Source organism: Heteronotia binoei, chromosome 3, assembly GCF_032191835.1.
Source record: "Heteronotia binoei isolate CCM8104 ecotype False Entrance Well chromosome 3, APGP_CSIRO_Hbin_v1, whole genome shotgun sequence".
NCBI lineage: Eukaryota > Metazoa > Chordata > Lepidosauria > Squamata > Gekkonidae > Heteronotia > Heteronotia binoei.
Window position 1 is genome coordinate 175,789,777 of NC_083225.1, and position 13,552 is coordinate 175,803,328.

A 13,552-nucleotide genomic window follows, 5' to 3' on the forward strand; every position below is an offset into this window, starting at 1 on the left:
TCTGTGAGGAGCACTTGGCCGTCTGCACTATGCAAGGGACTCTGAGCCTGATATGATGGACCATATACTGCCTTCAGGGCTTCGTAGAACCCTCTTAAATCACCAGTGTCTGCACACAGCTGGGTTCTCTCTGCGAGCTTGGTCCACCACTCGTTCTGAATGTCTCGAAGCTTGCGCTGGAGGTTGCTACATGCAGCGCGAAAGGTTGCTTTTTTCCCAGGACAGGAGGGCTGAGCAAGATGTGCAATCATCATTCTTCCGTCAGATTTTAGGTGCTCCCAAATGTGTCCCCTGCTCATCCATTTGTGCAAAGCTAGGTTTACATCTTCTAGAAATAGGGTTGCCAAGTCCAATTCAAGAAATATCTGGGGACTTTGGGGGTGGAGCCAGGAGACTTTGGGGGTGGAGCCAGGAGACATTGGGGGCGGAGCCAGGAGCAAGGGTGTGACAAGCATAATTGAACTCCAAGGGAGTTCTGGCCATCACATTTAAAGGGACCTTTTAGAATGCCTTCCTTCCATAGAAAATAATGAAGGATAAGGGCACCTTCTTTTGGGGCTCATAGAATTGGACCCCCTGGTCCAATCCTTTTGAAACTTGGGAGGTATTTTGGGGAGAGGCACTAGATGCTATACGGAAAAGTTGGCACTTCTACCTCAAAAAACAGCCTTCTCAGAGCCCCTGACACCCATGGCTCAATTCCCCATCATTCCCTATGGGAATCGTTCCTGGAGGTGCATAATGGCTATGGGGGTGGAGCTTCCCCCGCTGGCCAGCTGGCTGGGGGAGGGGGGAAGCCTGTAAAACCAGGGGATCCCCCGCTGGGACCTGGGGATTGGGAAGCCTAATCCAATTTGATGCAAGAATGACAGCAAATGGAGGGAAGAGACAGATCAGTTGTGGGGAGGTGTGTGCATTCATTTCATGCACACATGTTTATGCTCAGTTTTAGTGCAGGAAACGGCCTTGGGCTTTACATAAAAGGTGGAGTTTTAGGGGGATCAAAAGTGTCAAGAGGAGGACCAATGCACAGGTGTTGTGGCAGTTCCGTGCATAAGGCAGTCTCATCACCAGGATAGACAGACACAGGGGCAGAGACAAATGCAAGATGTCAGAGATCCAACACTCACTAGCAGCCATTCTGATGCCCAGCAAGTTTCCATGGCACAAGAGGGAATTCGAACCCGGGTTTCCCAGATACTAGTCCAACATTCTAAACTGCTAAACCACACTGGAAAGGTCTGAAATAGTGGATGGGCCTGACCTTCCCTTACCAGGCCTCTCTAAAATCCAGTTTGGTGTAGTGGTTAAGTGCACGGACTCTTATCTGGGAGAACCGGGTTTGATTCCCCACTCCTCCACTTGCAGCTGCTTGAATGGCCTTAAGTCAGCCATCGCTCTCTTATCTGGGAGAACCGGGTTTGATTCCCCTCTCCTCCACTTGCAGCTGCTGGAATGGCCTTGGGTCAGCCATAGGTCTCATAGGAGTTGTCCTTGAAAGGGCAGCTGCTTTGAGAGTCCTCTCAGCCCCACCCACCTCACAGGGTGTCTGTTGTGGGGGAAGAAGATATAGGAGATTGTGAGCCGCTCTGAGACTCTGAGATTCGGAATGGAGGGTGGGATATAAATCCAATATCTTCTTCTTCTTCTTCAGTTTTTCCTCATGAGGTATTTCATTTTAAGGAGTCTTTGTCCCACCGAAGGACAGAATCAGTCTCTCAGCCTAATCTACTTCACAAGGTTGTTGTGAAGAGAAAATGGAAGCAAAAACGATGGTGTAAGCCCCTTAGTGTTCCCATTGACGACAAACATGGGGTATAGATGAATTAAATATATATTTTAAAATCCTCAGCCTAACCTACCCCACAGGGTTGTCGTGAGGATAAAATGAAGAAGAGAACAACGGACACTGCTTTGGGTCTCCATTGAGGAGAAACATGGAGTACAAATGAATCCAACAAATAAATATTCTAATACTAAAATGATATTTTAAAAACACATGCCTCAAGGCTTCCCGTAGAAATGAGGTTCCATCACAATGAAGTCAAGCCAGCCTACTCGATGTCACAATGGTCCTTGCCTCCTAGGTCATAATAAGGATTTCAACTACAGAGAGGACAGAATTGCTGACTTGTCTCTGGGGAAAGGAACTTCCTCCCATGGCTGGCAAAACTGAGGGGCAACTTCACTCTCATGATATATCCTCCTAATAAGGGAGAAAGCATACTTTCTTATAAATTCCTTTAAGGTTTCTGAAGAACCTTCTGTTAAGGAGAGGCTAGTTGTTGAAGACAGAAGACGGCAAGTGAGTATAAATTTCTTTAGGATTTCTGAAGAACCTTCTCTAAAGGAGAGGCTAGTTGTTGAAGACAGAAGACGGCAAGTGAGTATAAATTTCTTTAAGGTTTCTGAAGAACCTTCTCTAAAGGAGAGGCTAGTTGTTGAAGACAGAAGACGGCAAGTGAGTATAAATTTCTTTAGGATTTCTGAAGAACCTTCTCTAAAGGAGAGGCTAGTTGTTGAAGACAGAAGACGGCAAGTGAGTATAAATTTCTTTAGGATTTCTGAAGAACCTTCTCTAAAGGAGAGGCTAGTTGTTAAAGACAGAAGACGGCAAGTGAGTATAAATTTCTTTAAGGTTTCTGAAGAACCTTCTCTTAAGCAGAGGCTAGTTGTTGAAGACAGAAGACGGCAAGTGAGTATAAATTTCTTTAGTATTTCTGAAGAACCTTCTCTTAAGCAGAGGCTAGTTGTTGAAGACAGAAGACGGCAAGTGAGTATAAATTTCTTTAGGATTTCTGAAGAACCTTCTCTAAAGAAGAGGCTAGTTGTTGAAGACAGAAGACGGCAAGTGAGTATAAATTTCTTTAGGATTTCTGAAGAACCTTCTCTTAAGGAGAGGCTAGTTGTTGAAGACAGAAGACGGCAAGTGAGTATAAATTTCTTTAGGATTTCTGAAGAACCTTCTCTAAAGAAGAGGCTAGTTGTTGAAGACAGAAGACGGCAAGTGAGTATAAATTTCTTTAGGATTTCTGAAGAACCTTCTCTTAAGGAGAGGCTAGTTGTTGAAGACAGAAGACGGCAAGTGAGTATAAATTTCTTTAGGATTTCTGAAGAACCTTCTCTAAAGGAGAGGCTAGTTGTTGAAGACAGAAGACGGCAAGTGAGTATAAATTTCTTTAGGATTTCTGAAGAACCTTCTCTAAAGGAGAGGCTAGTTGTTGAAGACAGAAGACGGCAAGTGAATATAAATTTTTTTAGGATTTCTGAAGAACCTTCTCTAAAGGAGAGGCTAGTTGTTGAAGACAGAAGACGGCAAGTGAGTATAAATTTCTTTAGGATTTCTGAAGAACCTTCTCTTAAGGAGAGGCTAGTTGTTGAAGACAGAAGACGGCAAGTGAGTATAAATTTCTTTAAGGTTTCTGAAGAACCTTCTCTTAAGCAGAGGCTAGTTGTTGAAGACAGAAGACGGCAAGTGAGTATAAAATTCTTTAGGATTTCTGAAGAACCTTCTCTAAAGGAGAGGCTAGTTGTTGAAGACAGAAGACGGCAAGTGAGTATAAATTTCTTTAGGATTTCTGAAGAACCTTCTCTTAAGGAGAGGCTAGTTGTTGAAGACAGAAGACGGCAAGTGAGTATAAATTTCTTTAGGATTTCTGAAGAACCTTCTCTAAAGGAGAGGCTAGTTGTTGAAGACAGAAGACGGCAAGTGAGTATAAATTACTTTAGGATTTTTGAAGTACCATCTCTAAAGGAGAGGCTAGTTGTTGAAGACAGAAGACGGCAAGTGAGTATAAATTTCTTTAAGGTTTCTGAAGAACCTTCTCTTAAGCAGAGGCTAGTTGTTGAAGACAGAAGACGGCAAGTGAGTATAAATTTCTTTAGGATTTCTGAAGAACCTTCTCTAAAGGAGAGGCTAGTTGTTAAAGACAGAAGACGGCAAGTGAGTATAAATTTCTTTAAGGTTTCTGAAGAACCTTCTCTTAAGCAGAGGCTAGTTGTTGAAGACAGAAGACGGCAAGTGAGTATAAATTTCTTTAGGATTTCTGAAGAACCTTCTCTAAAGGAGAGGCTAGTTGTTAAAGACAGAAGACGGCAAGTGAGTATAAATTTCTTTAGGATTTCTGAAGAACCTTCTCTAAAGGAGAGGCTAGTTGTTGAAGACAGAAGACGGCAAGTGAGTATAAATTTCTTTAGGATTTCTGAAGAACCTTCTCTTAAGGAGAGGCTAGTTGTTGAAGACAGAAGACGGCAAGTGAGTATAAATTTCTTTAGGATTTCTGAAGAACCTTCTCTTAAGGAGAGGCTAGTTGTTGAAGACAGAAGACGGCAAGTGAGTATAAATTTCTTTAGGATTTCTGAAGAACCTTCTCTAAAGGAGAGGCTAGTTGTTGAAGACAGAAGACGGCAAGTGAGTATAAATTTCTTTAGGATTTTTGAAGAACCTTCTCTAAAGGAGAGGCTAGTTGTTAAAGACAGAAGACGGCAAGTGAGTATAAATTTCTTTAAGGTTTCTGAAGAACCTTCTCTTAAGCAGAGGCTAGTTGTTGAAGACAGAAGACGGCAAGTGAGTATAAATTTCTTTAGGATTTCTGAAGAACCTTCTCTAAAGGAGAGGCTAGTTGTTAAAGACAGAAGATGGCAAGTGAGTATAAATTTCTTTAGGATTTCTGAAGAACCTTCTCTAAAGGAGAGGCTAGTTGTTGAAGACAGAAGACGGCAAGTGTGTATAAATTTCTTTAGGATTTCTGAAGAACCTTCTCTAAATGAGAGGCTAGTTGTTGAAGACAGAAGACGGCAAGCGAGTATAAATTTCTTTAGGATTTCTGAAGAACCTTCTCTTAAGGAGAGTCTACCTGCTGAAGACAAAAGACAGAGAGTGAGTATAAATTCCTTTAAGGTTTCTGATGAACCCTCTCTTAAGGAGAGGCCACCAACTGATGACAGGAGATGGCAAGGTGAGTAAAATTTCCTTTCAGTTTCCAGAAGCACTCTCTGATGAGGAGATATAACCTGCTGAAGAGAGAAGATGACAGCTGTCCTACAAGCTCTTTCTTGTCACTTCAGTGCCCACCATTTTAACCAGACAGTGCAGGCTGTTTTGCTGGTTGCCTCTATTGGAGTCGAGAAGGAATTTTTCCCTGTGGATCTCCACAAATTGGCCTGGGTGGACCCAGGTTTTTCTCCTTCTCTGCACTGCCTTCATTTGTCAGCAGCCCTATCTTGGATGGCAACTGATACAATGAGTTAAAATGTGGGAATTTAGATCAATTTTTTTATAATCCAATAAACATTCATCATTTAAATATATCACATTGGTCCTGTGTCTTTTTACTGCCTGGGATTGTCTCTTTTGTAATGCACTGAAGATTCTGTCATTTGTTAGGACAAAGGCCCCTTATTAATGAAGCCCCTCATGAGAAGAACTGGGACCTGGAGAGGCCTGATAAGGGAAGGTCTGGCCTACCCACCATTTCAACCAAACCCCGCCAGGGTGGTATGTGAGGGCCAGTGAGGTATAGTGGTTAGAGTTTCAGACTAGTATCTGGGAGACCCGTTCAAATCCCCACTTGTTCTATAGAAGCTTGCTGGTCAACCTGAAGCTTGCAACCCTGTGTTTGGCTCATGAAATAGCAGACCAATGCCCTAGGGGTTGCCAGCCTCCAGGTGAGGCCTGGAGATCTCCCACTTTTATAACTGATCTCCTGGTGGCAGAGTTCAGCTCCCCTGGAGCAAAATGGCTGCTTTGGAAGGTGGACTCTAGGGCATTGTACCATGCCGAGGCCCCTTCCCTCCCCAAACTCCACCCTCTCCTGGCTCCACCCCCAAAGTCTCCAGATATTTTCCAACACAGACCTGGCAACCCTAAGCTGCCCCTTTCTCTTCTCCACAATGGTGACCAAAATCTCACAATGCATCATCCAGCGATCTTGGTCTTTTTCTCCATTTTTAAAAATTTATTTTTCTGCAATTGCGGACGTGTGTCCTCTCAGGTTTGTGAAAAAATACTCCCTATTTGTTTCTGGCCCTATTGTCTGGTTTTTGTTTTTTGATCCACACAGAGGTCAGGTTCAAGATGAGGTATATGATAGTTTATATTCCCAATGGTAGTAGCATTTTTATCTAGCCCTAATGCTAAAGGTTCAAAGCTGATCTTGATGCAAGCTTAACACCTTCTGTACTGTGACCTAACAATGCTAACAAAACAAATCTAACAAACCTCCTCTACTTGCAGCTGCTGGAATGGCCTCGAGTCAGCCATAGCTCTGGCAGAGGTTGTCCTTGAAAGAGCAGCTGCTGTGAGAGCTCTCTCAGCCCCACCCACCTCACAGGGTGTCTGTTGTGGGGGAGGAAGGTAAAGGAGATTGTGAGCCGCTCTGAGACGCTTCGGAGTGGAGGGCGGAATATAAATCCAATATCTTCATCTACCTCACAGGCTGTCTGTTGTGGGAGGGGAAGGTAAAGGAGATTGTGAGCCACTCTGAGACTCTTCGGAGTGGAGGGCAGGATATGAATCCAATCTCTTCATCTACCTCACAGGGTGTCTGTTGTGGGGGAGGAAGGTAAAGGAGATTGTGAGCCGCTCTGAGACTCTTTGGAGTGGAGGGCGGGATATAAATCCAATATCTTCATCTACCTCACAGGGTGTCTGTTGTGGGGGAGGAAGGGAAAGGAGATTGTGAGCCTCACTGAGACTCTTCGCAGTGGAGGGCGGGATATAAATCCAATATCTTCATCTACCTCACATGGTGTCTGTTGTTGAGGAGGAAGGGAAAGGAGATTGTGAGCCGCTCTGAGACTCTTTGGAGTGGAGGGTGGGATATAAATCCAATCTCTTCATCTACCTCACAGGGTGTCTGTTGTGGGGGAGGAAGACAAAGGAGATTGTGAGCCACTCTGATACTCTTGAGATTCAGAGTGGAGGGCGGGATATAAATCCAATATCTTCTTCTTCTTCTTAAGACAGCATGTTTTCCAGCATAATAATACTTCAGAAAATTCAATGCATTCTATGATTCTATGAATGCATTTAATTTTCTAAATTATTATTACGCCGACAAACATGCTGTCTTGCTAGTATTGGGTTTTCAACATTTGTTTCCTGCCCTCTGGTTCCGCAGAGAGAGGTCACTAATACTAAACCAGTGCAAACAAAACTTTTGAAAATAAAGCAACATTAGATAATGGATCGTTAATATATTACTTTAAATACAAACGTATTAATAATTCTTATTTAAGTCAATGCTATTAGGGATAATAACAACATGGCAGTGAACATCTGTTAATCGTCCCTGTGAATAGAAGCCAACACTTCACATCCATTTAAAATTCAGTATTTAATAAGAGGGTAGTAATATTTGTTATTAAATCATTTGAAACATGCAAAGTTTGGTTTCCACTCGTGGTGCTTCATATGTTTCACTGCCTCTATATTACTATTAATAGTATATTATTAGTAATGGTGTTTACTTAAGCAACAAACCATCGACTATGTGCTTTAATTATAATAATTGTAATTTCAGCATTCCTCTTGAAGACAGTGGAGTCAACACATGGGATATAAAATTTAAGATAAAGCATAAACAGGAAGATGACACGTGTATCTCATAACCTACACACAATAGCACATTGTTAAGTCACAATCCAGCAAGCGTAAAATTCTAAAAAAAAAGTCCAGTGGTCCATCTAGCCCAGCATCCTGTCTCACTCAGTAGCCAACCTCTGAAGGACCAATGACAGGTCATAGAGGCCACAGCCTTCTCTATGGCAGTTGTACTCCCTACCCCCAAATCTCCCAAAATTTGGAGGCTCTAGCCCACCCAACTCAACACCTCCCGCCAGCCCAGGGGAAACTGGCAACCTTTCTAGGGTTGCTAATCCCCAGGTGGGGGCAGGGGATCCCCCGGTTTGGAGGCCCTCCCCCTGCTTCAGGGTCATCAGAAAGCGGGGGGAGGGGAGGGAAATGTCTGCTGGGAACTCTATTATTCCTTATGGAGATTTATTCCCATAGAAAATAATAGTGAATTGATCCGCGGGTATCTGGGGCTCTGCGGGGGCTGTTTTTTGAGGCAGATGCACCAAATTTTCAGTACAGCATCTAGTGCCTCTCCCCAAAATACCCCCCAGGTTTCAAAAAGATTGGACTAGGGGGTCCAATTCTATGAGCCCCAAAAGAAGATGCTGCTATCCTTCATGATTTCCTATGGAAGGAAGGCATTGAAAAGGTGTGCCGTCCCTTTAAATGTGAGGGCCAGAACGCCCTTTGGAGTTCAATGATGCTTGTCACAGCCTTGATCTTGGCTCCACCCCTAATGTCTCCTGGCTCCACCCCCAAAGTCTCCTGGCTCCACCCCCAAAGTCCCCAGATATTTCTTAAATTGGACTTGGCAACCCTAATTGAAATTGCTTTTTTGTCTCTGTGGTTCTGACAAAATAAGCTGTCTAGTCTCTCACGGGGGGCGGGGGGGGGGGGGGAGAGAGATTGTCAAAATGGTTCCACAAAAGCATTTTTGCCATTTCGCTATAGTTGGAGAAAGTGTCTGGGCTTAATACCTCTACCAGGGGAGTATCTCCTGTCTGAAAGTTACCTTGTTTTTTTCTCCCTTGAGTGCCCTACTCCACCAGGGATAAGACAGTCCTCTTTATGGATTGATTATTACTTATTTAGAAACAGTATATGCTTCCTCTCCAGACACTAGCTCAAGGCAGCTCATAGCTAAAACAATACCCCAGAATCAAACCAACCAATAAATATTAAAATGAACCAGTAAATAAAGCATAAAATGAATATAGAGTGACCTAAGATGATATTTGTAAAACTGTTATCTTGCTCGAACCAGACTATCAAACATCTAAATAAAGACAGAACCACTCAGTTAACAGCCTGGGTTAAAATAAGCATTTGGCCTGGTCGGTGCCTTGAGTAACTAAAAGCCTGAGACAAATAATTTTTTTAAATGATTAAGGGTGTGTGGTGGGGAGAGGTATAGTACTTAAGACTGTGGGACTAGGATCGTGAAGATCCGGGTTTGAATCTCCACTTGTGCCATGGACACAGCCAGCCCTAGACAGTTTGGTGTAGTGGTTGTGCACCTACTCTTATCTGGGAGAACCAGGTTTGATTCCCACTCCTCCACCTGCAGCTGCTGGGATGACACTCTCTCACCCTTACGTACCTCACAGAGTTGTTGGGAGGATAAGACAGAGGAGAGAAGAATGATGTAAGCCATTTTGGGTCCTCCCTGAGGAGGACGCTGGGGCATAAATGAATTAAATAACTACAATTTAAATAAAAGTTCATTAGAATGCCTGACAGATATGCAGTATAGTGACTTCCCTGTCCAGAAAAAAGTTGTGAAATATAAATTCAGATTCAGATTGGACTAATTGTGTTTCAGTGAAAAAAGTCTGTTATTACTTAAAGTCTGAATTACTGACTTAAAGTCTGTTATTACTGTTGGTATTGTAATGCTTCTGTTGTGTTCAGCTGCCTCCTAAAGAACTTCCAAACCAGAAAAGGTGTAAGGCTGTAAGAAAATGAAGCTGCATAGGTATAAAAAAAATACTACTTTTATTAGGGAAGGCCCTTCTATTACATTTGAAAAGGAACACTACATTTTAATACTGATGGGGAAAGCAGGGTTCTCAACCTCCAGGTGAGACCAGGAGATCTCCTGGAATTATAACTGGTCATGAGAACATAAGAGAAGCCATGATGGATCAGGCCAATGGCCCATCCAGTCCAACACTCTGTCACACAGTGGCCAAAAACCAGGTGCCATCAGGAGGTCCATCAGTGGGGCCAAGACACCAGAAGCCCTCACCCTGTTGCCCCCGCCCCAAGCACCAAGAATACAGAGCATCATTTGCCCCAGATAGAGAGTTCCAACAATACACTGTGGCTAATAGCCACTGATGGACCTCTGCTCCATATGTTTATCCAATCCCCTCTTGAAGCTGTCTGTGCTTGCAGCCGCTGCCACCTCCTGTGGCAGTGAATTCCACGTGTTAATCACCCTTTGGGTGAATTAGTACTTCCTTTTATCCATTCTAACGCGACTGCTCAGCAATTTCATTGAATGTTCATGAGTTCTTGTATTGTGAGAAAGGGAGAAAAGTACTTTCTCTACCTTCTCTGTCCCTTGCATAATCTTGTAAACCTCTATCATGTCACTCCTCAGTCAACGTTTCTTCAAGCTAAAGAGCCCCAAGCATTTTAACCTTTCAGCTGGTCTCCAGACAACCGATATCAGTTGCCCCAGACAAAATGGCAGCTTTGGAGGGTGGGCTTTATGGCATTGGGCTGCACTGAGTTCCCCAAATCCCACCCTCCCTAGGGCTCCACCCTCCAGGAATTTCCCAGCCCAGAGCTGGTAACTCTTATGGTAAGCCTTCTTTTGGGGTATTTTTTGGCTTTGCTCAGCTACTGCAGAAAAGACTAAGAGAAAAAAGTTCTTCAGCTAGCATGATCTGGTGAGTAGTTAAATATGCAGTTCTGGAGTTGCTGGAAAGATCCAGGCTCATTCCAGCTGGCTAGAAATCTTAGGAACATTCCAGAGTCATAAGAGAAATTAATTGCTTACAAAAGAGATGTCTGAAGAACAACGTTTCTGTTGGCATTCGGAGGTTACTGGTGTGTGTGTGCGCTATCTCAAATTCACAGCTGACATTTTCTCGTTGTAATTCTTAATTACCTGTGGGCAGATTTCACACCCCTTCTGTCTATGTAAATTGATATGAGTTATCATTTAGACGAATGTACCAGATTACACGTGATGTCTGCATCTACTAACGGCTGTTGCGTATTGTAAACATTGGTGGGTTGCTGGCTTTATACCTGCTGTGCCTTGTATTTTGTATGTATTTGGCTTCACCCATTAGGAAAGAGTGACGGAAACCTTGACTGAGGGGCCAGACTGCATCAAATATTGAAGAACTGTGATCCCTTTGTAGTCATTTGTGTTCAGACTGGGGGTGTTCCATTAAGCTGGGTATAGAACCAAAGGCAGTTGTTTCTTCTGCAGAGGAGTCAAAGGAAGCAGAAGGGATATACGTTTTTTTTAGTTTATGGTAATATGTTAGATCCAAGTGGGCAGCCATGTTGGTCTGAAGCAAGAAGACGACTGCGGATTTATACCCCGCCCTTCTCTCTGAATCAGAGACTCAGAGCAGCTTACAATCTCCTATATCTTCTCCCTCCACAACGGACATCCTGTGAGGTGGGTGGGGCTGGAGAGGGCTCTCACAGCAGCTGCCCTTTCAAGGACAACCTCTGCCAGAGCTATGGCTGACCCAAGGCCATGCCAGCAGCTGTAAGTGGAGGAGTGAGGAATCAAACCCGGTTCTCCCAGATAAGAGTCCGCACACTTAACCACTACACCAAACTGACTCTCTTTGCCAGTTTGAACAAAGTAGGAGTCCAGTAGCGCCTTTAAGTTTTATTCAGAATGTAAGCTTTCGTATGCATGCATACTTCATCAAACTATGGAATGGGGTACAGTGAGCAGAGCTACATATAGCTGGTAGGCAGTGGTTAAGAATGAAAAGTGGTACAAAGTTAGAATCCAACGGCAAAGTAGTGAAATTAACAAATTGAAAGAATAGCAGCACTCAAGGTCAGAAGCTTGGGGGTGCTACTGGAACCTTCGTTGACAGAGGAGGCCCAGATAGTTTCAGTTTCAGTTTATTTCAATTTAGCAGCCACTGCCAAATCCAGTTTTTTCCATCTTAGACGGGCAAGGCAGTTGGTCCCTTTCCTTGACTGTGGTGACCTGGCAACTGTGATCCCCGCTATGGTCACCTCAAGATTGGACTACTGTAACGCCTCTACATGGGGCTGCCCTTGTCTTAAATCCGGAGACTACAGCTGGTGCAGAATGCAGTGGCTAGGCTGCTATTGGGACTCCCCATGTGGGAGCACATACAACCTGGGCTGCGGCAGCTGCACTGGCTGCCGATCATGTACTGGATTCGCTACTAGGTGTTGGTTATTACCTTTAAAGCCCTATATGGCCGAGGACCTGCCTACCTTAGGGACCGTCTCTCCCCATATGTTCCCCAGAGGGTACTCAGATCTGGGACACAGAATCTGCTGGGCCGAGGGAGGCAAGATTGAAGACCACCCGTGAAAGAGCCTTCTCTATAGTGGCCCCCTATTGGGGGAACCAGCTTCCAGAAGAAGTAAGAGCCTTGCGGGACCTTGTTCAGTTCCGCAAGCCTTGTAAGACAGCTTTGTTTCAACTTGTTTTTAACTGATAGTAATATATGAGGATACTCAAGAAGGCTGAAGATATTGGAATGTAACATTAGCACCAAATTGCTTTAATAATGTTTTAATTGTTATACTGTTCAAAGTTTTAATTAGTCATTGTTCTATATTATAAATGCTTTTATTGTTGTCAGCTGCCCTGAGCCTGCTTCGGCAGGGAGGGCAGGATATAAATCCAATAAAATAAAAAAAATAAAAATAACATTTGGTCTGGATAACATTTGCATGGGAAACCAATAAAACAGTAACATGTCAGAATGGGAGAATGATGGTGAATGTCATAAGGCAATAAATACAGTCTGTTAATTGCTCTGTTGCTTGCAAGTCTGAGTTAAACTGAGAACATGGCAGTGGGCTGCAGATGTGCTCATTTGGACGGATTATCAAACTGGTTTCTGAGGAGCCTCTGGGTTGCCTCCAACTGCCACTCTGTAATCAGCCCAGGTGGCTCTTTTTGTGTTACTACTATATTGTGATTTTAGGTAGCTGCTCATTTTTAGTATTGTAAGATGCTTTTTATGAGGATAAAAATTTTTATATCTGAAATGGCACAGAAGAATTCTGCTCCACGTGACTTCTCATCTTTGAGTTTTGCTTGGCCTTGAAGTTATCTGGCTTCATGGGAGGCTACAGATAGCCATTTGCTCCTTAATGATCTCGAGATAGCTTGCTTTCTTAGAGCCCGAAATTGTCTTGTTTTTCTGAATTCTGAAGCCTGTGATCAGGTGCATTGTCTGTATTTATTCCTGCATTCAGGTGTTCTGGATAATGCTACTTAGGAGGCTTTCATAGGTGCGCTGAGGGGTTTCCGACTGTATCCTCTCCCAGTATAATAGGAAGGTTTAAAAGGACAGTCTGATTAATCATGCCAAATAAATGTAACAGGAGGAGGAATCACAGCCATTGTCAAGAGAATCCTGGCGAGGGGGAAAGGAGGGGAAAGGCTCAAAAAGAAGACAGGTGTGCCACTTAAAGGCGGAGAGCAGTATGTTCTGTTCACAAATGCAAGGCTATCAGACTCTGCCTTATACCAAAGAGCTAGATTTGAGTCCACTGGCAAATTAGAGACCAACAAGGTCTTCGGGATGTGAACTTTCGAGAGTCGGAGCTCCCTTTGCCAGATACAAAGGCAGAGGTGGCTCTTGAAAGCTCATCCCCTACATATCTTGTTGATCTCTAAGGTGAAACCGGACTAAAATCTGGCCCTTCAGCTGCACACCAATATGTAGAGTTGCCAGTCTCCAGATGGGTGCAACCGGAGATAACCAGGGCTTTTTTTTTTGT